The 26,440-nt window shown below is 37.5% G+C and overlaps 1 protein-coding gene across 3 annotated transcripts in view; it reads right to left on the reverse strand.

Moving 5' to 3' along the window:
- The window catches only part of LRRC7 (leucine rich repeat containing 7), a 641,808-nt gene that overhangs the window by 309,883 nt on the left and 305,485 nt on the right, over positions 1–26,440 (reverse strand). The window lies entirely within an intron of this gene.

The raw sequence follows: 26,440 nt of genomic DNA on the forward strand, positions 1-26,440 counted from the left end.
ACATTCTGAGAACTTCCCCAAAATTGGTGTGGTACTTGTATGCTTGGTACAATAAAACCCTCCTTCTTCCTCATTCCCTTAGCAGAAGGGAAAGAGCTGAGGCAACCACTATATCAAAACATAAGAGAAAAAAGGGCTATCATTACCTGGGGAGATGATGAATGGCCCCTGAGCAAACAGTCTAGTACTAAGGGCCAGCAACTTGGGCAGAGCATGGCATGCGGGGTTATCAAACCCCTATCTATATGGTAAACCGAATCATCCACTTACAAGTCATGGTAGAAATAATAACTAATGGAATTGCCCATGCTCTAAATGTACTAGTCCAACAGCAAACTTAATTCAGAAATGCTATCTATCAAAACTGTCTCACCTAGACTATCTACTGGCAGCTGAAGAGGGAGTTTGTGGAAAGTTCAATCTCTCTAATTGCTGCTTTGAACTAGACAACACTGGAAAGGTTATCAATGAAATTATAAGCAAAATGGTAAAAATTGCTCATGTTCCAGTGCAAACCTGGAATGGTTGGAATTTAAGTAATCCCTTTGGAAATTGGCAGTCAATAGCAGATAATTCCAAACTTCTGGTGGGAATAATTGCCTTTCTTATAGGAGGATGTACTATACTTCCTTGCCCCTTCCCTTTCATCTCAAGCAGGATACATACCCTAATGAATGGTATAGTAAAAACACAGACAGCTGCCCATCTCATGGCTCTATATACATACCAGTCAGACCAGAGAGACTCCAACAATAGTGATGCCTAAGCTTAACAACCTTAAGCATGCATCAAAGGGGGGAAGTAATATGGCCTGTGCATGAATTCAAACTTATCTAATTCTATATCCAAAGTATGCCTAGTTCCCAGAAAGTCAATTAAGTGATATAGGCTCGAAAGGCTTTGAATATTCAGGGAGGATGCAGATTGAATGTATATTCAAACTTACATCCAGATGGAATGTGGGTGACATGTTAATTCAAGCTTACTTGGAATGTGAGTGATATATTAATTCAAACCTACCTGGTATCCAAACAAACCCTTAAAAGTCTAAGAAAAAGTCCTTTTTGCATAAAAGTACTGCTTCACTCCCCACTCCTACATCTTCTGTATAAAAGGGACCTAGAAATCCTATTCAGGGCTCATTTTTTTTTTGGACAAAGTCCATTGGGTCTGGCCAGCTGTTAATAAATCTTCCTTCTCAGAGATTTCTCATATCCTGGCCTTCAATACCACGATCACCTGACTTCTCTCTGCCACAACAAATGAAATGGGTGTAGATAAAGTAACAAAGAAGACAGGATTGAACCATGAACTACTCCAAAATGAGGATGACAAAGAAGAGGAAGAATCAGCACAGGAGACTGAACAAGAACAAGCAGCGAAGAAAGAAAAAAATGAAAGATTGTTGAGTTCTAGCAATTAAGTGAAGAAAATGCATCACATAGGAGGAAGTGATCAGTTGATTTATATGGTACTGATAGATCAAGTGTGAATATAATTAAGAGGATAACCAAGAATTATCATTGGATTAAGCCATTGGGAAGTCATTTTGACCTAAATTCAGAATCATAACAGATGTGAAGTACAGCATTAATGTTTCCCCCTGAATACTATTTTCCCTGAATAGTATGTATGTATGTATGTTGATTAGAATAATCAATTAGAGATGATGCAGTAGAGTAGGGTTGCTGGAGTGTTATTTGGCAAAAGGGAAGGTTATCCCGTAAAGAGAATTGCTTTAGAAAGGATCAGGAATAATACATCTGTGCTGATAGGCAAGAAGCAAAGAATATGGGTACAGATGCTGGTAGGTGGGTAGATATAATGTTGAGAGACTGGGAGTTTTCCTTTGAGAGCTTCAAAATTTTCTCAGAGAAATCAGATCAATAGCCATAAAATGAGAGAAGTGTGAGAGGTTTGTTTAAAAACAGAGGACATGTGAGTTAATCCCCTGGGACAGTAGAAGAGTCAATGGAGTATAGAATTTGTGTGGGAAGCATTAACACTGCACTTCATATATGTTATTATTCTGAATTTCAAATGAGACCAGTCAAAGTGGTTGTCTATGTTTTTACAGATCCTTCCAGCATTAGGGAGAGGGTTGGATCCAGTCAAGATTTCAATTCTCCTGAGCAAGTACAGTGAGTTGAGAAATGATCAAGGATGTCAAGCAGTCTACAGGGGGTGATTTTAAAGATTGATCATGGAATTCAAGCTGAGTAAAGAGTGGAAAAAACATCAAGGGTGGAGGCAAGAGGATGTGAGTTGGTGTTGGTTTTAATGGATTAGAGGTTGTGATTGGGTCAGTGGATAGTTGTAGTTGGAATATAAAAGGAAAGATAGGATGGAGATATCAGAGTGGGATTTATGCAGTTGATATTCCCCACATTTTCTTGATATTCCCCACAGTGCCTAGGTCAAGCCTAGGAAAACAGTGGAAACTCAAATAAGTGTTAAATTGCATCTAATTTTATTTGGGCATCAATACACTGAAGCAATGAACAAACATGGAAAGAAACATGATTTTAGAACAGAGGCTATAGGTCCTAATTAAATATTCTAAGCTGGAAAAGGTAGTATCTTTTTCATACAAAGATAATACAAAAGACTTTCTATAATAAAACAATGAGTTAAAAGTTCACATTTTGAATGATTATTTTTTAAATGTTTAAAACTTTATATGTATTCCTTACAAATTTCTGCATAAATCAGAACATACAACAATAGTTATAGACAGTGCATGTTGAAATGTTTGTTTTTAGGAATTTCACAAATATCAACAGCCCAAATTGTTTACTTGTGACAGGAAAGTCATATCGTGATAAAAGATTAAAATCCCTTCTATTATATCCGATATAAAATAAAGAAGATAAAACATTTATGAAGTTTTAACATTTTCATCTGATGCTTTAATTGAGATCCCCAAACTTGTAAATGTATTTTTCAATACTTAGAAGGCAAACAGGTCATTTGTACATCTAAGAACTGAATTAGCTCAGGATAAGAAATAATGGAATTTTTTGAGAAATTATTATATGTACTTTGCTTTATTTAATCCACACAATAACCTTATAAGGTGGTTTATTATTTTCATTTTATTAATGGAAAAACTGATGTTCAAGGGCTAGCTAGGATTTGATACCAGGCTAAAATGATTCTAAATTCTATCTTATTTTACTTATGTAAGTTGCCTGCCACCATTAAAATGGGTTATAAGATACTTTGGTGTGTAAGTTTTCGCTATCCAAGATTGGCAATGCAGCATCTATTAAGGGGCATGATATATGGCATTTATTCCATAATTCTTCCCAAGTTAAATACCAAACAACCTCAATTTTCTGAACTCTGAGTTTAACGCACACTCAAGATTGGCCATGCACAATTTTTAGAAGGGCATTATAAACTGAATTTGTTCTATATTATCTTCTGTCACATTTCAAATAATATCAACTTTCTGGAATTCTGAGTGTAATGCTCAGATAATAAAGCCTTTAGTTCTCAATTTAATGCATTGACAACATGGAGTACAAGCCTAGTTCAGAATTTTTGTACTCTTGCTTTATATACTATTCAACCTATATCTATCAAAGTAGCAAATGGGAAAAAGGGACTATTCAAAATAGACATGATATTGAATGAAAAAATTACAATTGATGGTCTAATAATAAAGATGAGATGGGAAAAACTACAAACTTGACACCAGAACTCATCTACTATTCTTATTTTTCATAGAGACAGACAGCTACACATACTAAATGAAAGTTCAGTAACACATAAACCCAAAGTGAATTCAAGTCAACATGGGAAAAGTAAATAGCATTGACTATACTCATTTAAGAAAGATATGGTGATATGAAACTTTTAAAAAAATAATTTCCATCCAGAATGACTATTATATAAAATTTAGAATTTTAAAATATAAAAGATAAACTCTAATCTTACTTTGGAAAATAAGTCATATTTCCCAAGGATATTCGATAAATAGGGCATTACTCTGTTGGGTGGGAAATAATGATTAGAGGCAGATTCCAGTGTAGGAAGCTATTGTACTGGAGAGAAAAAAAAAGTCCAGCTATTAAGTTGGTACATTCAGGAGAAATTATACATGTCAATCAGAATTTAAGGAGAGCGTGAGAGAAAAATATAACAAGAGCAAAGAGACTGAGATGATTTGCTATACCTCCAACCACTGAAGCAAGGGAATACAGGAAATGAGGAGGAATTAGAGCAAGAAATAAAAGGCTCCTGCAAGACTCTGTGTATTCCCTTGGCATTATAAGAAAAAAAAAACAAATGCTGGTAAAGTAAGTCAGTAATTAGAGGGAGTCAAGCAAATATGCCCTAGGGACATGTTTTGGAAAGAATTTATGACCTTGACCAACACTGAGTTCATACGAGAATGAATCTTAGTATAAACAAAAAAATTTGGGTGATACCTAATACAACCCCCCCACCCCACCCCCAGTCAACAACATACATTTATTGAGTTATTATTTGTGAAATGTGCTGGTCAATAAACTCATTTCATAATTGATTAATATATTTTGCTTTCATTAACAATCAAACAATGTTTATTGAGCACTTACTATGTCTATTCATTGCTAGATTCTGTTGGAGATCTAGAAACAATATAAAATGGAATTCTTGTATCATATAGTTATAATGAAGCTGGGAGGGAACATAACATAGTAGAGAGAGGGCCCACAAAGCTATTTAAACTTTTTTCTCTTACAATTGTTTCAGGATTTAAAAGCTCAAAGAAGAATCTGCTATGGCTCAAGGAAAATTTAGCAGTCTAGATGACAGAAGCCAACACAGACTTCAGAAAGGTGAAGAGGTGAGAGCAGTTCCTTTCTTCCTTAAATTTAGGTATATAATCAGATTGTAAGTTCCTTGAGGGCAAACACAGTATCTTATATTGATTCTCTATCCCCCAAGGGCTAAGTGCTGGTAACACACACATAGGCATATTTGTTGTTTTTATTTTCTAGTGTAGACACTTGACAGAGTTAAAAGTCCTGGCAGCAGCAGAGACAATGACAGGAGAAAGCAAATACTGGTTTTTCTTGTCATCACATTTCTTTAATGGAAATGAAGGGATTCAACCCTCAGTTCATTTTAATACTATAAACCTAGACAGAAATATATTCTGTAGAAAGAGAAGGTAGTTTTATAGTAGGGAAATGCTATTGATTTTCAGATAAATAACACATGAAGAGTTTTGGAAGTAAGAGCGACATCATCAACATGGTGATATATTCCCTTGAGGGACCCCTCAGAATCAAATAATAAAAGGACAAATTCCACTTGCTTGGAACACTGGAGGATGACAGGTAGGAGAAGGACTCCACAAACAATGATTCAAAGAAAAAGGAAAGCAATCTACAAGATCACATAGATATTATTCCCATACAACACAGTCCAGATGCCACCTCACTTGGTTCCAAGCAGTTTGGGAGTCACAAAAAGGCAGCACAGCCCAGGTTCCTCCTGCCACAAATGCAGACCATTGAGCCACTCAAAGCACATATCTGTGCCTGGATATGTTTTGGAACCCCATATATCCAGGCAGAGGGATTTGGGACTGCAGAGACCCAGGGTGGAGCACAAACAGATGAAGAATGCTGCATACAAAATGGGGGGGACTGAGTGAGGGAGAGAATTTAAACAAATCATAGGAGCGGAGGAGAAAACTCTGCACTAAAACAACAGACAAAAAAATTCCAGAGAAGGAAAAGAAGAAAGGAAGCTTTCTCCTAGAGGTGAAACAATTGTACAAAAAGTGCAATCTTAAAAATTGTACTGTGGTTCCAAGGAAAGAATCTGATGAAGAAGAGCTGAGAAATACTGAATAGTTAAAGATGGGCTACTCTAAACATCCAGGATAGGTTGGATCAAGCATAAAAGAAGAGCCCTAACACAAAGCCAATCAATAATAAAACCCCAGGGAAGCTGATTTGGCTCAACTGATAGAGCATCCACCTACCACATAGGAAGTCCAGGGTTCAAACCCAGGGCCTCCTGACCCATGTGGTGAGCTGGCCCATGTACAGTGCTGATGCATGCAAGGAGTGCCATGCCATGCAGGGGTGTCCCCCACATAGGGGAGCCCCATGTGCAAGAAGTGCACCCTGCAAGGAGAGCCACCCCACGTGAAAAAAGTGTAGCCTGCCAGGAATCGCACATAGAGAGCTGATGCAGCAAGATGATGCAACAAAAAGAGACACAGATTCCCAGTGCCACTGACAAGAATGCAAGTGGACACAGAAGAACACACAGTGAATGGACACAGAGAGCAGACTACAGGGTGAGGGGAAAGGGAGAGAAATAAATAAAAAATAAATCTTTAAAAAAACAAAAAGAATAAAGCCCTAGATGAGAGGGAGAAAATGACCATCAGAGTTAACTTATCAAAATAATCAGATGCCCAGATATCAACAAAAAATACAATGCATAATAAGAAACAGGAAGATATGGCTCAATAACGGAAAAAATAAAAGTTTCAGAGAAGACCCAGAATTTGGAAGAACTAAGCAAAGAAGTTCAAACAAATCTAAATCAATTTAACAGATGAAGGGAAATATGGATATACAGCTAAAGGATATTAAAAAGAAAATGTGTGAGTTTAAAAAAAATGAAAATTTAAAAAGAAACATAAGAGAACTATAGGAATGAAAAGCTCAACACGGAGATTAAAAACACACTAGAGTCATACAACAGAGGTTTGAAGACAGAGAAGAAAGAATCAGTGAACTAGAAGACAGGATGAATGAAATCATGTAGCCAGAAGAGGAAAGAGAATAGAAAAAATTGAGCATTGTCTTTGGGATTTGAGTGACAGCTAACCAAAACAGTTAGATAGGAAACAGAACCATTACAGTTCAACCCATGTCAACTTGGCATCACCTTAAACCATACCTAATTTCTAAATAGAAACAGAAAGACATTTTTTTTCACCTAACAGTAGTCAGTGGTCCTGCATAAAACTGACAAAGCACTAAATCCTTCCAGATTATAGTGCTAGTTTTTGCATAATATTCACTTTTAAACTTGACATTCTGTAACTTAAATAGTATGACCTGAAACCAATACAACTTATGTCATATGATAAGGGAAAAGCATGGAAAGAAAACAAAGATATTCTTTTTATGTACATATACATACACATAACAAAGGAAGAAATATTCAAGACTATTACACTCCTCATTTCTGTACCTGGTCACATGGTCATAGTTCATATTTATCACTACCTTCTATTACCCATTCCATGTTCCCATTACCCTCAACAAGCACCTCAACTGGTTATGGTTCTTTGCCTGGTTTGGTAACTGTTAGAGGCTTGCAACAATTACCAAGCTGTAGCTCAGTTTCTCCTGATATGCACTGGGGAAAGGTTAACCCCATCCCCCATAAGCCTATGTATCCAAGGGCATGGCACTCTCCACAGGTTAAACAAAGAAACCACATAGAGATGAGAGTAAAGGGAAATGGAAACTTTCCCTACCTGCCTATCAGAGGGAGATAAAATCCCTACAGATCAAAGAAACATCTGCTCCTGCAGCATGCCAAGAAACCATAACTCCCTAACCCACTATCTTCTAGTCACTATCAGGGAAAATTTTCTCCTCTAGGGCTTCCTATTGGTCCCTGGACTTCATTCAGACCCCCAACCCCCTCCTACCATCATTCCCCTGCCTGGGAAAGTCCTGTACAAATTCAAGTCTCCTCCTTCCAGGAGTGGGCTGAAGTCTCTCTTCAGACCCCTGTTGGGAGAGTTTCCCAATAAATTCTTTCTCTGCCTGTGGTCATATCAGTCTCCATGTCCCAGTAAGCACAATTTTTCTCCAACATGTGGTGCCAAAAACCCAGGACTGGGGTCATGTTGAGACTGATTGACTAGTGAGGAATCTCCCCTCTGCCATGGCCGAATGCCCATCCAATACCGGACATTGAATCTCAGCTGGATGAGTTAAGGATTTTTCCACTGGAGGATCCTGCTGTCTCTCTCTCTCCCCTTTTCTGTTGTCCAGAACAACAACCCACTGGGAAAACCTAGCACTAGGTCAGGATCCTCACTGGTCCCCAAGGGCCAAGGCAGGTAGTATACCTGCATCCTTGTGGAAAGAAATCCCTTGGCTCCAGAGACATCTGCTCCAAGAGTGGTTTCCCATTTCCTTGGAGATATCTGACTAATTTGGGGATGCCTGTCTGACTCAGAATCTCCCCATCCTAGAGATCCTTAGTCTCACCCCAGCCACCTAAAATGGGGGCTCAATTTCGCACCCCCTCCCCCAATTCATGCCTCTGGGCTGTCTCCTTCATAACCTTAAAACTCTGTACTCAGAAGGAGACATCAGACCTAAAAAACTAATTTTCTATTCAACCTCTGTGTGGCCGCAATACAAATTGAACAATGCAAGTCAATGGTCAAAAAATGGCACTTTTGATTTCTACATTCTCCAAAACTTAGAGAACTTTATCCAGTGCCATGGCAGATGGCCAGAGATCCCTCACATTCAGGCATTTTTCAATATTCGAAATCGCCCCTCCCTCTGCCAATCCTGTTCTTCCTACCAAACTCTTCTTTTGTACCAGAAATCTCCTCAGAAATCTTTCTCTTCATCACTTCCACCCCCTAAAACTTCTGAAAACTCCAACTTTGATCCCTCAGATCATCCCCTCTCCCCCCATACCTCCTCCATATAATCCTCCAGGGTTATCTCTGGACTCACCCTGCATCCCTTTTTCCTACCCCCCTTCATTGCTGCTGCCTTCTCCTCTCCTCATAGGTGCTTACAGAAGCTACCCCCTCCTTCTGTGCTGCAGCCCTCCACCTCCATTAGCATGCAGGCTCCTAACTCCACACACTACCAGCTCCTCTCTCATCCCTTTGGGAGCTGAAAAAATAGCCAGAGTACACGTTGCTTTCTCACTTTCAAATTTAAGCCAGACAGAGAACTGGTTAATATCTTTCTCTTGCAACCTCTACATCATTCTTTCCACCTGTCTATCCCCAGAAGAAAAAGAATGTATTTGGTTTGAAGCCCAAACCCTTGCAAATACCCTAAACCAAAAAAACGCTGCCAACAGCCTTGTCAGAGCCACAGCAGTCCCCCCCCCGCCCCCAAACAAAACAAAACAAAACAAAACACCTAGCTGTAAATCTTCCACCCTCCAGAGTTCCCAACAGACACTCCACTCCAGGCAAATACAAAAAACCCCACCAATGTCATACTTCAAAGGCAAAAAGCCTGGGTACTGAGACAAGCAGTGCCCAAACCCACAACTTCCTCCAAGACCATTCCTGCTGTGCAAGCAAAAAATCCACTGAAAGTCTGACTGTCCCCAGGCCTCTCAAGGCAAAAGGGCATAAGTTACCCAGTCAAACCCAACCCTGACTTCAACCTCTGGAACCAGCAACAGATGATTAAAGGTACCCCAGAAACTGTGCAGACCCCCAAACCAATCTCCAAAGCAGAATCTCAAGTAATTCTGATGGTTGCAGATAAGCCTATTTCATTTCTTATTAATATGAAAACCACTTACTCTATCCTTCCCCAAATCCCTAAACCCTTAACTCACTCCTCAGTCTCAATGGTAAAAGTCAATATTTTCACAAGCCATCTTTTACTGTACCCAGTAAAAAGCCACCTGTTCACTCCCTCCCTCCTCTGTTTCCCCTTTTCCATCAGACTGTGTCAGTCCTAAAATCTAAAATACTCTGCCCATCACAAACCAGTCACAGTTCAACTAAAAAATCCCTGCCCACATTCCATTCACACCCCAATATTCTGTCCTTCTTGATAACCTGCAAAGTATCAAACCTATAATTACTCGCCTCTTACAAATAAACCTTTAGCTTACTCCTGAACTTTAAATCTATCTAAGTGTACTCCTAAAAAAAGTAATAAAAAATAAAAAGTAATAAAAAAAGTAATAAAAAAATAAAAAAAGTAATAATCCAAAATATATGTGCTAAATATCTGTCTACCTAAACTCTTTTATTAAAGTTTAACTGCATTTATCATGCTCAAATATTCCTAACTGTTGCTGTTACTAGTAAATGTGTTTCCAAAAACAAGATTGCATGTTACAAGCAACACTGATTCCAAAAAAATCTTGGAAGCAGTAAAAATAGCCATACCAAAGGAGTAAAACTTATAAGTCGAATTAATAAACTTATGCTTCTGTCCCCATGCCATAACTCTTTTTGTGTTTGTCTGTTTATTCACTGGCAGTATATATTTTAATACCTCCAGATGGTAATATTAATTCCTAAATAAACTCTGTTTTTTTGGCCAAAAATTAAATAAGCACTTATATTAATAAATAGGTATAAGCAATGAAAATTATAAGTCTTGACTGATAAAATTGGTACAAATCTCTTAAAAAAAATGGTCCTTGCCTAAATTAAAATGAAGTTTATTTTTCTTCACAGAATGAAATGTAAAATATTGAAAGAAGTGAAAAGTTTGTAAGAGTGCTGACTGAAATTTAACAAGTTTGTTCAAGAAAGTGTGTTTCGTTCTAAGATAAAATGGCTGGTTTTCGTAAAATCAGAATGAAAGTATGTAAAACAAAACTTAAATGCATGAGGCAAGTTGTAGAAGGTATTGTGGTAGCATTAAGTAAGGAAATATGTTCTGTGAAGGCAGAGTTTGACTTAAAATAAAATATACTCTATGCGGTTATGAATAGTTATAAAAAGTTCATAAAAACATTGCTTAAACAGAAATAATCAAATAGGTAATTATAAAAATCATGATTAAACAGAAACTGAATTGATGATTAAAAGCCACCTCAATCTGCTATTACAGTGGTAATAGGGAAAAATAATTTAAATTCCATTAAAAACCTTAAATCATAAAATAATAAAAAAGTAGTTTTTTCTGCACTGCTAAAATAAAATACCTGTTAATTAATGTAATCATGATAATTATATGTTCTAAAAAATTTACTTTGAGACAGTTTCCAAAATCATTTTAGTAACTTATATATGTAGGATATATAGAATGTATTTTATTGCTAAGGATCTTAAGAGCCTAAAATAGTCTAACAATTAAAACAAACTACAAAGTCCTGTCTATCACATTCTTAAACGGTGTTTAGTTAAGTAAAACAAAAAAATTGTGCCCTCTGTTGTAACTGATGAAATATAATGTTTTCTCATATTATTAAGGTACTGAAAATACTTCATCCCTCATTTAGCTCAGATATTAAAACCATTATATGTGTTCATCAGAAAAAATTGTGCATGGAAATGAAAGCCGCCCCTCCCCAGCAGGCTGCTTTTAAAACAATAACACAGGCTTAAGCAGTAAGGGGATGGGTCTTGACCTACCCTGTGAATTGGATGTGGCCAGTACCAACACTGGCTTTGGGTGGAGTTTGTGGCAAAGGCAACTTTCTAAACAAATACCACTTGAGTTTTAGTCACAATTATGAGAAGAAAACAAAGTGCCAAACAAGAACAGTGAACTGTTGTAAACTGCCCTCTGTGGAGAAGAAAAAATTGTGAAAGAACATCTGGAATGCCAGCAAGCAGTAACAGGTAACAGTCTACCATGTCCCTGCCTCCTCCTCTAACATCTCCTGAGACTGTTAAGGCAGATGACCTCATGAAAGTCCAGAGCCATACTATTGAAACCCAAAAAGCAGCAGAGTGTCTCCACCAAAAAAAGCAAATATCATGGATACCAGATATATATACTATCTACTATGTATCAGATATGGATACTAGGCATGTAGTGCCTAGGCCAGCAATTCCAACTGCCTGTCAGTCACCAGTAGCTCATGAACACCCACGAGTGTCCACTGTGCTCACTCCAATGACTGTGACAGTTACCTCACTGGATGAAACATACTGGCCGAGCACAGACTCCAGCAGCACGTGGATGGCAAGTGGATTACATCGGTCCCTCCCTCTCTCAGAAGGGGCAAGGTATGCTTTCCTGCTGCAAACGCTGCAAAGGGACTCCTGTAACCAAATCCTTACAACAATAAACTAAGTTTAACCTACAAGTTGAAGTGCCTGCAGCTCCAAGCCCCAAAGGGAAAGTAATAATAATTTGTTGTTGACTATGCTTCAAACTATATAAAGAGGGGAAAATGTGGTCATTTTGATCACCGTACTGGTCTATACAGCTCTGCTGGTTGGATCTCTTAAATTCATTAAAAAATCACTCAAAAATACTGTTATGAAACCACAGTTAATAATCTAAAGTCTTTTATTTCAACTGAAACTCTATGTGGATAAGCCCATCAAATCATGTAATTTCACTGTCAATCATTAATGCCATTAATGTTTAATGTTGAATGCATAATCTTATTATTCCTTCTCCTCAGACTCCTGGAGGCAACAACCTCACAGACCACCCTAAATTTCTTAATTAATTTCTATCCTTACCACAATTTTAACTCTCATTCTCCTCCTATCAGCAGGTCCATACATCTTCCATGCAATAACTCAGTTTATCCAGACAGCCATCCAAGATGTCACCCATGATCATTTTCTTGTCTGATTCATACACCGAATCATACATCCAACAACCCAGGAATATGTAAATGGTGTCTTTCTGCTGCGTAAATGATATCAACCCTTGCAACTACAGCCCACTATACAGGATGGAAGGGAACTTCTTTTCTCCATCCCTTGACAGCAGGAAGTAGCTGGACTCAAACCGACGTCCCCAATTTCCTCACCCTTCCATCCTGCCCCGTGCCATATACCCCAATACCCAAGTCCCCATATATATATATATGAACAAAGAGTTAGGAATGTTAGAGGCTTGTAATAATTACCAAGCTGTAGCTCAGTTTCCCCTGATATGCACTGGGGAAAGGTTAACCCCATCCCCCATAAGCCTATGTGTTCAAGGGCATGGCACTTCCCCACAGGTTAAACAAAGAAACCACATAGAGATGAGAGTAAAGGGAAATGGAAACATTCCCTACCTGCATATCAGAGGGAGATAAAATCCCTACAGATCAAAGAAACATCTGCTCCTGCAGTAGGCCAAGAAACCACAACTTCCTAACCCACTATCTTCTAGTCACTATCAGGGAAAATTTTCACCTCTAGGGCTTCTTATTGGTCCCTGCAACTCACTTGGACCCTCAACCCCCTCCCACCAACTATCATTTCCTTGCGTAGGAAAGTCCTGTATAAATTCAAGTCCCCCACTTCCAGGAGTGGGCTGAAGTCTCTCTTCAGACCCCCTCTGTTGGGAGAGCTTCCCAATAAATTCTTTCTCTGCCTATGGTCATATCAGTCTCCATGTCCCAGTAAGCACCGTTTTTCTCCAACAGTAACCAAAACCTTTATTCATGAAGATTCTGGGCTTTTGTTAGTCCTGCCTGGATAGTTTGTTGCAGTTTTCCATTGACTTTAATCATAGGGCATGGTAGTACTAAGAGATGACCTGAGAGATCTCCTATATGCCAAACAAACTCTTCTTTATGTCCATTGTGTAGTTGTAGTCCTATTTCCCCTTGATGGGATCAATCACCCCAGGCAGGAGTCCCAAGTGTACAGGTGGCAGGCTTAACTTCTATTTTAATGGAATTTTTGTTGTGGCTTCTGCTGGAAGCACTCCTCCATTTGGAAATAAGAACTATAGACTAGCAAAGTTTAAGGTTGAAGGGACAGGAAGCAAACATTTTCTTAGTGGATCACTAGAGGTAATAGTGAGTGGTATACTCCCATTTCTATCCCTTAATTCCTGGACACATGAATCCTGGCTATGGGAAAAACAGCGCCATAGAGTGGATGTTGTTTTAGAGCATACTCAGTCCCCTGGAGAACACTGCCCTAGTCCTGCAAGGTATTGCTATCTAGTTGGTACCAAAATTGAGTCTTCAAAATGTCATTCTACTGTTCTCTCAAACAGGCCGCTTCAGGATGATGGGAAACATTGCAAGACCATTGCAATGCCACGAGCATGTGCCCATTCCCATACATCATTTGCTGTGAAGTGGGTTCCTTGATCAGAAGCAATAATGTGTGGAATGCCATGACAGTGGGTAAGACATTTGGCAAGTCCATGAATGGTAGTTCTGGCAGAAGCACTGTGTACAGGGTAGGCAAACAGCCCAGATAACAGGCTGATCACCTCAGAGAATGGTGCCATATTGGGGACTGAGTGTTTGTGCTGCTCTCAAAGGGGGCACTCAGCAGTGGCTGTGACCAGGTCATCCTTGGTGAGGGAAGTCCATGTTACTGAGCTCCTGCATAACCTCCATCTCTATGACCATCGCCACTTTGTTCATGAGCCTATTGGGCAATGACAGGAGTCACTGGGGGGAAAGGCTGACTGGTATCCACAGAATAGGTCATCTTACCTACTTCATTATTAAAATCTTCCACTGCTGAAGTAACTCACTGATGAGCATTCATGTGGGACACATATATTTTTATTTATTTTTTGCCCACTCAGAAAGTCTATCCACATACCACTTTCCTAAACCTCTTTGTCACCTATTTTCTAATCATGTTCCTTCCAGGTCCTTGACCATCCATCCAAACCATTAGCAGTAGTCCATGAATCAGTGTACAAATGCACCTCTGGCCATTTCTCCTTCCAAGAAAAATGAACAACTAGGTGCACTGCTCAAAGTTCCACCCACTGGGAGGTTGTTCCATCATCACTGTCCTTCAGGGGCATCCCAGACAGGGCTGTAGTGCTACATTTCTCCACTGTGTATTGAGCAGAACCATCTGTATACCAGGCCCAAGCTTTCTCTTCCTCAGTCAATTGATTGCAAGGAACTCCTTAAGAGGCCACAGATGTGGGATGGGAAAGTGAAGGTAGTGTGGCAGGATGGATGACCATAGGCATTTTGGCCACTTTCTCATGTAACTTACTTGTGTTTTCAGGACCTGTTCGAGCCCTATCTCATATATACCACTTACATTTAAAGATGCAGTGATGTTGTGCATGCCTAAATTTATGGTTTGGTTGGTCCAAAAGCATCCAGCTCACAATAGGCAACTCAGGTCTCACGGTAACTTGGTGGCCCATGGTTAAGTGTTCGGGCTCTAGTAGGGTCTAGTATTAGGTCAAAAGCTGTTTTTCGAAAGGAAAGTATTTACCTGCAGAAGATGGCAAGGCTTTAATCCTAAATCCTAAGGATCTGCATTGTGATTCCCCTATAAAGGCCTGCCAAAGGTACCAGACAGTCTCTGTATTTGCTACTGACACTTCTAGTACCATTGGATCTGCTGATCATATGGCCCAAGTGGCAGACAATCTTGCACAGTAGCTTGGACCCGTTACAGAGCTTCCTCTTGTTCTGGTGCCAATTCAAAACTAGCAGCTGTTCTGGTCCCTTTGTAAATGGACTGGAGTAATATACCCAGATAAGGAATGTGTGGTATCCAAAGAGATCACCTAGGTGTTGTGCCTCTTTTTTGATCATAGAAGGGGCCAGATACAATAGTTCATCATTCACTTTAGAAAGGATATTTTGACAGGCCACACACACACTGGATACCTGGAAATTTCAGCAAGGTGAAATCTCCTGTATTTTTGTTGGATTTATCTTCCATCCTCTGACAAGCAAATGTCTTACCAATAAGTCTAGCATAGTTGATACTTCTTACTCACAATGTCTAATCAACATGAAATCATCATATAATGGACCCGTGTGATGTCTTGTGGGAGGGAGAGAAGATCAAGGTTCCTGTGGACTAGATTATGACATAGGACTGGAGAGTTAATATACCCCTGAAGTAGGTCAGTGAAGGTACATTGATGGCCTTGACAGCTGAAAGTAAACTGTTTCTCGTGGTTATTATTAACAACAATTGAGAAAAAATCATTACCCAGATCAATAGCTGCATTCCCAATACCCGGGGATGTGTTGGTTTGATCAAGCAATGATATCGTATTCGTAACAGCTGTAATTGGAGTCATCACCTGCCTATGTTAACAACAATTCATTGTCATCTTCCAAGATCCATCTGTTTTCCCCATAGGTCAAATAGGAGAGTTGAATGGGGATGTGGTGGGTTTTACTACCCCTACCTATTTCAAGTCCTTGAGAGTGGTACTGATCTCTGAAATCCCTCTGGGAATCTGGTATTGTTTCTGATCATTTTGCTAGCTAGAAGTTCTAGTGCCTTCCACTTGGCCTTTCCTAAAATAGCCAAAACTATGTTCAAAAAGAAGAATGAAGTTGGATGACTCACACTTCCTGTCATTAAAGCTTATTACAAAGCTATAGTGGTCAAAACAACATGGTACTTGCATGGTACTGACAGACCTGTGAAATTGAATCGAGAGTTCAGAAATAGATTTTCACATCTATGGCTGTGATGGTTAGCCTAATATGTCAACTTGGCTAGGTAATTGTGCCCCATTGTTTGGTCAAGCACATACTGGGCTAACTGTGATACAAAGACATTTATGAACTTTAGTCATCAGTGAGTTTACTGCATAGATGGCTGATTACATCTACAATCAACCAAGGAGATTGCCATCACAATGAGTGACATTTTATCCAATCAGCTGGATTTCTTAAAAGGGGAAGTGATTTCAGTATTCAGGGAGAATTTTCCAGCTCATCTTTGGAGAGTCAACATCTTCTGGAAACTAATCAAGGACCTTTCATTGGACCTTCGTCAGAGCCCCTGGTTTGCAGTCTGCTTGTGAAATTTGGACTTGTGCATCTCCAGGGTCATGTGAGAGAATTTTATAAAATCTCATACAATTTACAGATATCTCCTGTTGTTTCTGTTTCCCTAGAGAACCCTTACTAATATAACGGACAAATGATTTTTCCCAGAGTGGCCAAGTCCACTCAATTAGGAAAGAACTATTTCTTCAACACATAATACAGGGAGAGCAGGATACCCAAATGCAAAAGTATGAAGCAGAACCCTTATCTCACACCATATATAAAAATTAACTCATAATGGATCAAAAACCTTAAAATAAGAGCTAGCACTATGAATTTACTAAAGGAAAATACCGGGAAGCATCTTCAGGCTCTTTTGTTAGGTAATGGTTTCTTAGACTTTACACAGAAAGCACAAGTAAGAAAAAAAATAGATAAATGGGAATTCATCAAAGTTAAAAACTTTTGCATATCTAAGAACTTAGTCACTAAAGTGAAAAGATAATCTACTCAATGGGAGAAAATATTTGGAAACCACATATCTGCTAAGGGTTTAAGAGCCAGAATACATAAAGAAATCCTACAATTCAACAATAAAAAAGACATATTACTGAATTAAAATATGGGCAAATTGGAATAGACATTTCTCCAAAGAGGATATACAAGTAGCTTTAAAAGCACATGATCAAGCAATGAGCCCTTGATGCCCTTGATGACTATGCTTGTGAGCCTGTGCACCTGAAATAAGAACAGGGCCTAGAGCTGCAGGTGCCTAAGAGTTACCTCCTGAGAGCCTCAATGTTGCTCAAATGTGGCCAGTCTTGAAGCCAAACTCAGCATGTGTATGTGTTGCCTTCCCCCCAGTGTGGGACATGACTCCCGGGGATGAGCCTCCCTGGAGCCAAGGGATTACTACCAAGTACCAGTTGATGATGTAATTAGAAAATGACCTTGAATAAAAGGGTCAACTCGAACAAGCAGGATATCTCAATCTATATATTATACCAGGAGTTAAAAATGCTTTTTGACCTGAATCAAAGGGGGAAATGGAAAGGATAAATGAGTTTATATAGCTATGAGTCTCCAGAAAGAGCTGGGAGGTTATCAGAGGGGTTGTCCGTACGCACATTTCAGCAGAGTCCCAGAGACAGATAAAGTAGATACTACCCCAGGTATTGGTTCTTCTGAGGGCTACAGAGACCCACAGGTCCTGTGGTCATGGCAGAAGGAGTTCAGTGTCATGTCAGTTGGCCCTACTTTGGAGTTTGTGTTTCTGTGTGATGGAGCTGGACTCAGATGTGATCTTTGTCCACAAGTCTCTCCTGCTACTTTTACCAGAACTGTGGTTGTTGCTGGGGTTTAATGTATACCCAGGGAACCTGAATCTCTGGACTGACCATGTGATAGCCAGGCCCCGAGCCTCAACAGACTTGCAACTTCTATACTCTGGTTTATTGGACTTACTCCACTCAGCTAACATGGAGGTGAAGAGGGTCAACCACCACACCAGGAAGCCAAGAGTGCCTACAGCTGAAAGCAGGAGAATTGCCTCCAGCATCCATGTGGAATCTAAGCCCCCTCTTGATATAGATGTGGAGTGGATGCAGCCAATCTAGGGTTCACAGGATGGAGGAATAGAGTATTGATTAGAGTGGACTTACTGATATTCTATTCATGAACTATTGTGATTAATAATCGAGGAAAATATGGCATTGATGTGGAGAAGGTGGCCAGGTGGCTGCTGGGGGTAGGGAGTGGGAGGAGGAGATGTGATATGGGGGCGTTTTCGGGACTTGGAGTTGTCCTGGGTGGTGTTGCAGGGACAGTTACTGGACATTGTATGTCCTCCCATGGCCCATTGGGTGGACTGTGGGAGAGTGTGGGCTATGATGTGGACCATTGACCATGAGGTGCGGCGGTGCTCAGAGATGTATTCACCAAATGCAATGAATGTCTCCTGATGATGGAGGAGGTTGTTGTTATGGGGGGAGGAGTGGGGTGAGGGGGGTGGGGGGCATATGGGGACCTCATATTTTTTGAATGTAACATTAAAAAATAAAGACAAAAAATAAAAGAAAAATAAAAAATATATATATATCATGGATATTAAATGGCTATTAAATTTTAAAAAAGCGCATGATGCTCAACATCACTAGCTATTAGGGAAGTGCATATCAAAAGTACAATGAGATACCATTTGACACTCACTGGAATACTGACTAATAAAAAAATATTAAAGTGTTGTAGAATGTAGAGAAATAGAAACATTCATTGTTGGTGGAAATTTAAAAGGGTGCAGCCACTGTGGAAGACAGTTTGGCAGTTCCCCAGAAAGCTAAATATAGAATTACCCTATGACTCAGCAAACCTGCTACTAGTTACATACATAGAAATACTGAAAGCAAATAATTGAACAGATATTTGCACACCCATGTTCATAATGTCATTATTCACAATTGCCAAAAAAATGGATTTAACCTAAGTGTGTGTTAGCTGCTGAATGGATAAACAAAATATGGTATATACATACCATGGAATATTATTCAGCATTAAAAAGAATTAAGTGACAATATGGGTGAAACTTGAAGACATTACACTGAATGAAATAAATCAGAAACAAAAGCACACATATTGCATTATGTCACTGATATGAAATAAATACAATAAGGAAACTCATATAGATAGGATCTAGAATATAGGTTACCAGGATCTGTGTTGGGGGTAAGGAATGGGAAGTTAATATTTAATTTTTACAGAATTTCTATTTAGGGTGACTGTAAAGTTTTAGAAATGGATGGTGGTGATGGTAGCACCATTGTGAGCACTGAATTATACACAGAATCTGGTTAAAAGGGGAAATATTAGGCCATATATATTTTATTAGAATAAAAATTAAAAGATAAAACATAGGACTGTACAACATAGTGAGCCCTATTATAAACAATGGACTATAGTTAATCATACAATTCTTAAAATATTTTTTAATGAATTATAACAAATGCACCACACTAATGCAAGGTGTTGATAATAGGGTGATATATGGAAAAATACACCCTAACATAAACTATAGACAATAATTAATAATACAGTTTTAATATTCTTTCCTTGATTGTCACAAAGGTACTGCACTAATGCAAAGTATTAATAATACTTTACATGATTTTTTTGTAAACCCACAACTTCTCTAATCAAAAAAAATTTTAAAAGACTTTTGGAAGTGAGACATTTAATAGAGCAAAAGAATAAGCTATACTCTACACAAATGGTCTTCATGACTTTCCAAGCATCAAAAAGTATATTTATTGCTAACTGAGAACTACAGTATGGTAAAAATTTTCTCTCCAACCCATATAAGGCTTATAAAATAGACTTCCCTAAAAATATATAATATGCTAAAACACAGTCTCTCCCTTTCTCTTAATAAGTTCAAAATGTTAAAGCTTTCTATCATTTAGCTGGTTACTAATATCTGCTTTCTCGAATGTGTTTGGGAAAGGCATCCTCTTTTTTCATTGCAACTTGAAGATACTGTCTTTAGTGTTTTTGCATGTATTTGGGGAAGGGGTGGAATAATTGGCAAGTCAGTAAACCACATAATAATGTCTTCAACTCTGATTGCATTTCATTAAGACTAACAATAGTGATTTTGCCTTCTATGATGCTGTTCAAATCCATTCTTGTATAGAAATGTTTTAGAGGATGAGAGAAAAAAATGACTTAATTGCTACAGAATTAGGAAGAGCTTTTCAATTAATTCACTTAAATTATAGTATCATAGTCTCTAGGAAACTCTGACAAATCAACATTCAGACTTGAAACTGAATCACTGCCTAATTAAACCTTATCATACATTATCTTGCTTTACCATATGAAGCAATTTACCCAGTATAACCATGTATCAACTCTCCAAACAGGCACAGATTATTTATTAAAGAACCACGAAATCTGATGGACATTGGATTTTTTATTTTATTAGTGAATTAAGATGTGAGTAAAGAAGGATAAAAGATGCATTGGTGTGGAAAATCGATGCACAGGATGCAAACTCAACTATGGAATGTTGCCCAAAACTGAGGGAGCAGAAAGATTTAAAAGAGGAAGTGCTATTTAAATGGTAAATACAATATGGGTATTTATTTTTCTAGACTTTTCTAACAACCACATTTCATCAAATTGACTGAAATTCTTTAGAAAAATCAAGGTTATATACTTATTTTAAGACAGGATAACAGGATCTTTATTAAACAGAAGAGTCTAAAACTTCATTTTCCAGTTCGTGCTTTCCTAGTTCACCAAGTGCTTTCAATGTTCCAAGTTTGTAAATATTTCAAGAGTTGTGTGCTTTCAATTTTCCAAGTTTTCAAAATCACTGAGATATGATATATGTCCTAGAGAATCTTATAATATGACAGAGGATAAAGATACATAATGAATATATCCCTAGCCTGGATGTGATAATCAGAGAACATGCATTTTCATTAAAGGCAACAAGAAATATTTTAAAAATTGGCCATATTCTTGGCCACAAGAGGAAAGTCAATGAATTATAAGTAATCAGTAACATTCAGACCAAGTAGTCCTACAACATATCATAATAATAACAAAAAGATGACTAAAAAAGTAGCAAATATATTAGAAAGCTGAAAATAAAACAATCCTATCGAAAACAAAACAATTGCAGATAAAGTAATATTCACAGGGAATTTATAACATTAACTTATTAGAAAATAATGAAATTAGGAGCTAATCAGTCACATCCAGAAGCCAGATAAAAAACAAACAAAACAAAACAAAAACAAAGTAAGCTGTAAGAAAGCAGATGTGTATAATAAAAATAAAGATAGAAATTAATGAATTGGGAAAAAATTGGTAATATAAAATAGCCAAATAGATAAAACCAGCAGGTCAAAATAGACTTAATCGAAAGAGCAATACATTTTAAAAATACCTGGAAGGATTGACTGTAAAGACAAATGGCCCAATTAAACAATGTTAGGAATGCACAGGGGAAAATAGCCACAGATATGGTAGAAATTTATAAAACAACCTATGGGCAATATATGCCAATAAAATTGAAAATCAATCTGGATGATTAAATAGTGATTTACTGAAAAATTGTAATGTATAAAAAGTAACTTAAGAAAATGGTATAAAGACTAGAAAGAAAGATAAAATTGTCATTATTTGCAGATGATATGATTTTCTACATAAAAAGAATTTACCAGATACATATTAGAACTTATAATTCAGCACTTTGACTGAATGTAAGATCAAGATATCAAATTTAACAATGTTTCTCTACAGTATCAACCAAAATTAGAAAATGTATTTTTAAGAAAGAGATATGATTTATAAAATACTTAGAGATAATTCTAACAAAATATATACAAGACCTTCATGAAGGAAATCACAAAATTTTATTGAAAGACACAAAATAAGACCCAAATAAAGGGAAGAGCTATACCATGTGCATGGATCACAAAGATTCAGTTCTTCCCAAATTAATCTTTAGGTTAATTTAAAAAATCCTATTAGACTATTTGTAAATATCAACAAGTTGAACCTAAAATTCATATGGAAGAACAGAGTACTGAAAAACTCAAGACACATTTGAAGAGAATAAAGAAAAGTGCTTGTCTTACAGATATTAAAACAATATTAAGCTACAATGATTAGAACAATGTGATATTGGCACAGGAAAAGACAAAAAAGCCAGTGGAGTAGAGAGTTTAAAAAAAAGTTTTTTTATATATATAAAAAAGGGAATTTACAAATCAGTGGGAAAACAAGGGATTATTAAAGACATGTTACTGGAACAATTAATTATCTATTCATATGGAAAAGATGCATTTTGATCATTCAAAGCATCATACAAAAATAAATTGCAAGTGGGCAAAAGGTCTAAATGTGAAAGTTTCTCAGAATAAATGAAATCTGAAATGCCTTTTTAAAGGTGGCAAGGACTTTGATAGTTGATAGGGGTGGAACATTGGTGAGGAAGTTATATTTGGGCAGAGAAAACAGCATAGTTTCATGTGTCACAGGAACAAGCCTGATGAATCTGGGAATGACAATTTGGCATTACTTGAAGATGAAAGGGAAAGGCAAAGTTGCAAATGTGATTGGAGAAGTAGGTGAAAGCTATACATCCAAATTGTGCAAATATCTTTAGGCACAAAACAGCTCACTTACCTAAAGTTTTTAATATAAATTTGTACCTTTCAATTACGGAGGGGAAATTGGGTGTCAGGATGACAAATGGAATATCTGGACATGAAAAGTAAAGACTGGAGGCCACATGGACAACCAAGGTCAGATTAGCCCAGCCTCTGAGAGAATTGGTATTACTAAGTGGTCACTATGTAATTCTAGCACATTCCAGGGAAATATTTTTTCTAATTGACTAGTACTTGGGTGAATCCCTGTCTCAAAATAAATATTCTATGTTTTGTCCCTAAATACCAATAGTGCTTATATTCTCCCATGCCTTGCCTCTTTTCCATGAGGGCTATTCCAGGCTTGTCAAATGCAATACTGGTACTACATTTAACTTTTGCTAGATGCTTTTTCTTCACTTGACAGATTCCCAAAGGACAAATTATACTTCTTAAGTAACTGTCTAAGTCTTGGTCACATAATTCAGTGACATACTTTTTCTAGGTATGATGTTCTGAAAAGGCTGATATAATTAAAATGTTTTACTGGGTTATTTCTAGCAATGGCTAATATGTCATTAAACAATCCTTTCATACTATACTAACTTTGCAAAGTAGTTTACTATCTCTTGCATGTCTTTTTGCATAAATACTTCCAGAATAGAGAATCATAAGCATAGCTAAAAGTTCCTAAATGATAGTCTCAAGGACTTCTAAGGATGCTTATATACTTACTTCTAATCTGAAGAAGTAAGAAGTGACTGGCAATGCACTTCCTGGCAACAAAAATTTCTTGATGCAAAAGGGCCACTGGAAGATTATTTAATTCTCACAAAAATATCATTTCTCAGTTGTTTTACATTCATATCTGGTCATGAATTTTTTTTTGATCCTCTTCAAAATTTGGATAAATTTCATTTACTTGAAATACCCAGCCAAACCTTTTTGAAGGTCAAGGAAGTTAGAATTTGGCCTTATGATATTTCTCAGAAATTCAATTTGAAAATAGAATTTGATGTGTGAATGAGAACAGAAGTAGCATTAATTGTTATTAAACTACAGAAATATGAATCCATACAAATATGTGGTTTATAATACTATTCTTAACAAATAAAGCTAGACCTAATGCCATCTTTCAATGGGTTTAAATTTAGTTGTTATGTAATCTCTAGGTCTGCATATGATCCTTTTAGGATTGTTTTTCTGAAAACCCTTGGAGTGGTAAGTGAAATTGGTGTAGGAAGATGTTTGTGCCCCCTATTTCACTTTGTCTCCTACAAATGAAATGCTGTCCTTTTTCAAATGCTACTGTGCTTCATGAAAATTGTCAAGCTGTACACTTGACTTGAACTCTTCCCTATAAACACTAGATTCTTAATTAATATGGTAGATTGAATAATGTTCCCAACAAAGATATGTTCAAATCTTAATCTCTGGTCCTGCGAGTATGTACTCATTTGTAAATATGACTATCAAAGATCCTAGTAAGATGAGGTCAAGTTGAATCAGGAGAGGCCTTAATCCATATAGCTGGAATCCTTATAAGAAGAGGAAATTTAGACAGACACAGGCAACTGAGCAGTACTAGAAGCCAGAGGAGAAAAGACGCAAGAGATTGACATGTTACATGAGAGACTGATTACCAGCAAGCCACCACCAGAATGCTACAGACTTCAGAGAGGGCACAGAGCCTGCAGATACCTTGGTTTTGGATTTCTAATCTCTAAAATGTGAGACAATAATTTTTGTTTAAGTCAAACAGTTGGTGGTATTTTGTTACAGCAGCCCTGGCAAATTAGCCATTCACAATGGTACATTTCAACAAGTGTTCCATGTTACAAAAGGACCATTTATTCACTAACTCACTAAAAAATATTTATTGAGCCCTTCAATGTTTCAGACACTATTTTAGATAATGGGGCTATACCAGTAAACAAACAAAAAATTGTGACATCTCTGAATTTTAATTCTTGTAAAAGGAGTCAGACAGCAAATAAACAATTAAAATATATATGTTGGTTTCTTATAAATGCTAAGAAAAAATAAAATATCAAAGTGGGATAGATAGGCTTCCAGTGGAGGTGATAGTAGGAGGACTATAATTTTAAACACAATGATTAGGGTAGGTCCTACTGATGGCTGTGATAGTTAGGTTAATGTGTCGACTTGGCCAGATAATGGTGCCCAGTTGTCTGGTCAAGCAGGCACTGAGCTAATTGTAATACAAGGGCATTTCCTGGACTTTAATCATCAGTGAGTTGATTGCATAGAGGGCTGATTACATCTACAATCAACTAAGGAGATGGTTGTCAGCAGTGAGTGACACATTATCCAATCAGTTGAAGGCCTTAAAATGGGAAGTGATTTCAGCATTCAGAGAGAGAATTTCCAGCTCTACTTTTGACAGCCAACATTTCCTGGGAACTCATCAAGGACATTCATTGAAGCCCCTGGTTTGCAGCCTGCCCGGCAGAATTTGGACTTGGATATCCATGGTCATGTGAGAGAAGTTTTATAAAATCTCATACTATTTATAGGTATCGCATGTCAGTTCTGTTTCCTTAGAGAACCCTGATTAATACAAGGGCATAGTTGAACAAGGATCTGAAAATAGAGGAAGAGTAATTCAGTTATCTGGGGAGGAGAATTCCTAGCAGAGTGATCAGAGACAAGGTTACTGGGATATAGACATAGAGCCCTACAAAGTATCTTATTTCTTTGGTATGTCATTTATTTGTGACCAAGAGATTTTTCTGGAGGTCTTTTAAAATTATACAGATCCTTATTTATCAATCCAGTCTCATCTAATTTCAATTTTTCCTCTCTGAGCTTGGTTAGAGTACTGTGCTCTAACCACACCAATTGGATTATGTCCTCCTTACACGCACATCCTTCACATGCCATGTAGCCTCATGCATTTGAAGTTATTTAGTCATGTATAAGCATTTGTTTAATGTCTAGAGCACCTACTAGAATGTAAGGTTGACATGGTTTGTTCATGCAATGTTTTGTTTTTGTAAGGGAACTGTTTTGTTTACACCCATCCCTTTGCCACCAACCATATTGCCTGAAATAACCAAAGCACCACACACAGGCAAATTTAACCACATTGATTTTAAAGGGGACATGTTTTATGTCCTCTTACTGCTCAGACATAACCTTTTTTGACAGATTGTTGATTTAGTCTAATAAAATGGAAAGTGAAAGGCATTTTGAAGGAAATGAAGATTTAATAAATGAATAAAGATGCAGGAAACTTTCTGAAGATCTTAATATCACTCCCACAAAATCTCAAAGGGAAAAACATCAATATCACCATCAACATCAGCGACACTTCAACAAAAAGCACCAGCAATAAAAATTTGTCAAGAAATATAACAATTACTACTGAGCACCTATTATTTACCAAACTCACTTATTATAGCTACTGATATTTGGTTTACATCATGACTAAAACAAAGAAAAATCTCTTCCTATCACATATGGTGAAGATGTCCAAAGCAATGGGGGAAAAATGAAGCAAAGAAAGGGGAATTGGGGGTGCAGTTTCAAATTGGGTGGACCAGTAGGTCTCCTTGAGAAGTTGACTTTTGAGACATGTCTGAGAATAAGGAGAATAAGAGATTGTAAAGGATATAGAATATTCTAGAAATTATTAGATCACATTT

This window comes from Dasypus novemcinctus, chromosome 9, assembly GCF_030445035.2.
Source record: "Dasypus novemcinctus isolate mDasNov1 chromosome 9, mDasNov1.1.hap2, whole genome shotgun sequence".
Classification (NCBI taxonomy): domain Eukaryota; kingdom Metazoa; phylum Chordata; class Mammalia; order Cingulata; family Dasypodidae; genus Dasypus; species Dasypus novemcinctus.